Consider the following 4613-nt stretch of genomic DNA (forward strand, 5'->3'; position numbering starts at 1 on the left):
GGTTGTTTTTGTTATTTCTAGTCAGCTTTTGAAATAAATTTTAAGTAAGTATTTTTTTTTAGGAGAAAACAAAAGGTGGGAGACAAATAATACTACTTACAACAGCATTCTCTAAAAGATCAGTTCCTGCTAAATGATGTTTCCATTCACAGACCTCCTTCATTTTTCCATGTTGATTTTGCAAAACTGACTAAATAGGTTTGGCAACAATAGAATTACAAGTGTTCTGAGGAAGAACAGAGAAGCTCTTAGACAGATACAATATGTTTTTTCAGAGGAAAGTTGGTTACAATCAATTGGCTGCAAAACCAATGTGAACATTCTAATCCTTCTGCAATTTCAAAATGTGCTGATTTAACAAAGGTTTAAGGAACTTAAGAACATTGCTTAGGATAGATCATACTCCAGGAAAGTTCTGACTGTACACCAGGCAATTATCTTCTCCAATATTCACAGTACTGTTTATATCTTTGCTCTAATATTTCCCATTCTGTATTCAAGTTACCTTGATTTTATCATTCCTGCAATTAATTGTCCTAAATATAAAACCGTGCTGGAAACAGAATTTAAGTGAGACAAATCACACTTAACTTGCAAGAGATTCACTGTAATATCATATCTGCTGAAGAGTTTACAACCTGCCTGTAGGGAAGAACTAAAAGCCAAGAGGAATCTCAGAAATAAGGCTGCTGAAAGAACAAGTTTACCTAACTACACTTCATGCCATGTGTCCTTCTGTCTCCAGGGTCTTCAGTCCTACCGAGATTTATGGTATTTGACTTCAATATACTTATTGATTTCTATACACCTTCCATTCAGAAGAGGAAAAAAAAAAAAAAAAAAAGCAGCAGATTAAACTGCTATGAAGTCCAATTGCTGCCAGCAGCCTGATGCAAAACCCTGCATAAGTCTAACAAAATCTTACCCTTTGTTTCAGCACACTTTAACACTTGTTTGCTCTTAGGGTTTTACCTCCAGTGCCCTCCCAGCTGCATGCTCCACCTGCATCTCTGAGATGACATGATTCTTCCCTTGATTTTTAACTGTATGACTTACTGTACCAAAACCTAATCCAAAGAAGAGGAGGTATTTTTATCATTGATTCTGTCAGTCAGCATGGTCCCCACAGTATAGCTTTCAGAAGCAGAAATCCTAGCTGTTAGTACATGAAATTAAACACCTTGTTCTTTCTAGAAATACTTGGGGGAAGAAAACAAAAACAAATAAAAACCAACCACCTTTTCCTTTGTTCTCTTTGACATACTTCTCACTCCTTGTATGCTTTGGCAAAGACTAACATTATTACCTTGACAGGACAAGGTGCTTTCTTGGCTCTGTGTAGAAGATTGAAATATTAAACTTAAAATCCTTGGAAAATGTATATACTTTTTTCTAGAAGGCTCTAGAGAATGCATGGCAAAAAGAGTCCTGGCTTTTCCTATAGATGGAACTTACTCATCAACTCTCTGAACATTCTAGGAATTCTGGTGTTCAATGGATTCACAAAGAAGAGACAACACCACTGGGTAAAAGATCCTGCCTAATATTACTAATATTATATTTACCTTTAAAAGCCTGAAAATATTAACATGTTCTCTTACAGAAAGACCACATTGCTCTGGATACACTGCACAGTACTCAAACCCCAACAGTACACACACACTTTTACAAAGATACTGCAATCTTGCTCCCCAAAAGTTTGGGGATTTTTTAATTTAGTATTATTTTCTCAACACCAACACAAAATTTAAGTATTCTGAGAACAAGGAGGACATAAACAGGTTGGCTTTTTTGGTAGAATAATAATGTAAGTTGAATTATAGAACCATAAAATGGTTTGGGTTGCAAAGAACCTTAAAGATCATCAGGTTCTAACCCCCCTGCATGGGCAGTGACACATCCCACTAGATCAGTTTGCTCCAAGCCCTGGAGCCAACCTGGCCTTGAACACTTCCAGGGATGAGGCATCCACAGCTTCTATAGGCAACCCGTTTCAGGGTTTCCCCACCCTCACAATGAAGAATTTCTTCCTAATATCTAATCTAAATCTACACTCTTTTCATATTGAAACCATTCCCCCTTGTCCTATCACTACAAGCCCTTGTAAAAAGCCCCTCCCCAGCTTTCCTGTAGCCCCTTCAGGTACTGGAAGGCTGCTATAAGGTCTCCCTGGAGCTTTCTCCTCTCCAGGCTGAACAACCCTAACTCTCTCAGCCTGTCTTCACAGCAGAGGTGCTCCAGCCCTCTGAGCATCTTTGTGGTCCTTCTCTGGACTCGCTCCAACAGCTCCATGTCCTTCTTATGTTGGAGGCTCCAGAACTGACACAGTGGTCTAGCTGGGGTCTCACAAGAGCAGAGCAGAGGGAGAGAAACACCTCTTTTAACCTTCTGGCCACCCTTCTTTAGATGCAGCACAGGGTACGGATTGCTTTCTGGGCTACAAGCACACATTGCCAGCTTTTTAATGAAAATATCCAACATGCACATTAGGTGTTAGAAAAAATAGAAAAGAAGACAAAGGCTAGAGTGAAAAAAACAAAGAAGGTGTCCAAGGTGGATAGATATGATCTAGGTTACTCTTCACCTTATAGATGAGTCAGAACACTTCTGAGTAAAGAATGATGACAAACAATGGCCTTAATGAGAGGTAGCACATGAAGATCAAAAACCACATGGGTCTTAGAGACTTTACTGATTTAATACAGCATTTTGAAATTGCTAAAGCTTGAAAACAGAGTTTCTGGAAGCCATTAAAGAAGAATGATGTGAAAACCAATGTCTGAAGCAACTTGAGACATTCACTGATGACACATCCCACAGCATGTGAACAGCAGAGACCTCCAAACAATATATTCCATTTTTACATCATTAGGCTGGATGGAATGAGGTGATGGCTAAGAGCTGAACACTAATGATCCCAGTAATCTGTAGGCAGAAATATCCATAAATCTAATGTACTCTAGGAAATTACAGAGTGGGTATTAGTTTATGACATCCTAGAGATCACAGGGAATTTGGGGCTAAACAGTGGGGAAATGGAAGGAGCAAAGAAAGTGTAAGTCTGAACCAATAAGATAACAGAAGTTGGTGCCTAAGGGCATCTGATTCCTCAGTATCTCAGGAAAGAATAAGGTTTTAAAGCAAATCCTAGTGAAACCTTGATTATTGCTTTTGTCACTGACTTCATGTCCCAGTAGGGCATTCTGCTTGAATCAGACTCTGATGTGAGACATTTTAATTGTGATTGCATGGCCAGCAGGAAATGGTGAGCCTAATGGGCTGGTGACATTTAAGTCAAGCCATCGAAGAGAGAGAACACGCGGAGAAGTGTGGAACACTGAAGAGGAAAAGAAGTGACAAAGTAATGAGTTACCTGGGGTCAAAGAGGAGGGTGCTTGTTAGTAGATGCAGGAGTAAACATGCCATAGAGGGAAGGAGGCTGACTTCCTGCTTTAGGGTTATTGGGTTTTTTAAAATGGATTTCCCCAATATGTTGTGACCTGAGCTATCTCAGTTGAAGTTCAGAGTGATTTTTTGCTTCAGCTTAGTTTCCTTGCAGAGGCATTTATCTAGCAGAATCCACAAAATAGAAGCAGAAGCAGTGCAGAACCTGCTGATTCACAGCATCGCTGAGGTGCGAAGGAACAAGATAGAATTGTCTAATACAACATCTCTGCTCTAAGTGGGGGTAGCTAGAGCAGATTGGTCCAGTAAGGTTTTGAGTAACTCTAGAGAATTGTCTAATACAACATCTCTGCTCTAGGGTAGCTAGAGCAGGTTGGTCCAGTAAGGTTTTGAGTAACTCTAGAGATGAAGGCTCCTTGACCTCTCCAGGCAACTCGCTCCAGTGTTCAACCACCTCTACAGGAAAAAAGTTGTCTTTTAGGTTTAAACAGAATTTCCTGTATTGCAGCTTGTGCCTATTACCTCTTGTCCTTTCATTAGGCACTACTGAGAAGAGCCTGCCTCTGTCATCTTTATTCCAATCTGCCAAGTATTTAAACACATCAAAAAGCCCTGCCCTGTGTCCTCTCTTGTCTAGGGTGAACAGCCTCAGCTCTCTCAGCCTTTCCTCCTATGTCAGATGCTCCAGTATTTTATTAACCTTTAATGGCCCTTTGCTGGACCCACTCTATTATGTCCATATCTCTCTTGCACTGGGGAGCCCAGAACTGGACCCAAAACTCCAGATGGGTGTCACCAGGACTAAACAGAAGAGAAGGATCATCTCCTTCAACATACTGGTGATATTTGACCTAGTTCAGCTCAGAAGGCTGTTGAGCTTCTTTGCTGCAAGGGTGCCCTGCTGGCTTCTGGTCAACTTTTCCTAGTCAACAAATTATCTTCTAAGCTGCCTTCCAACTGATTTCCCAGCCTGTCCCAGAATAGGGTACTGTCCTTCCCCAGGGACAGGAATTGGCATTTCCCTTTGATGAACTTTATGAGGCTCTTTCTGGCCTATTTTCCCAGCCTGTTAAGCTGCTTCTGAATGGCAGCACACCCATCTTGACTATCAACCTATCCTCCCAAATCTGCATAATTTACAGTCTTGCTGAGGATGCTCTTTGTCACATCAGTGTGATCATTTATGAAGATGGTAAGTACTGCTGGCC

The sequence above is a fragment of the Chaetura pelagica genome, unplaced genomic scaffold, assembly GCF_000747805.2.
Source record: "Chaetura pelagica isolate M959 unplaced genomic scaffold, ChaPel_1.0 scaffold640, whole genome shotgun sequence".
NCBI classification, from domain to species: Eukaryota; Metazoa; Chordata; class Aves; order Apodiformes; family Apodidae; genus Chaetura; species Chaetura pelagica.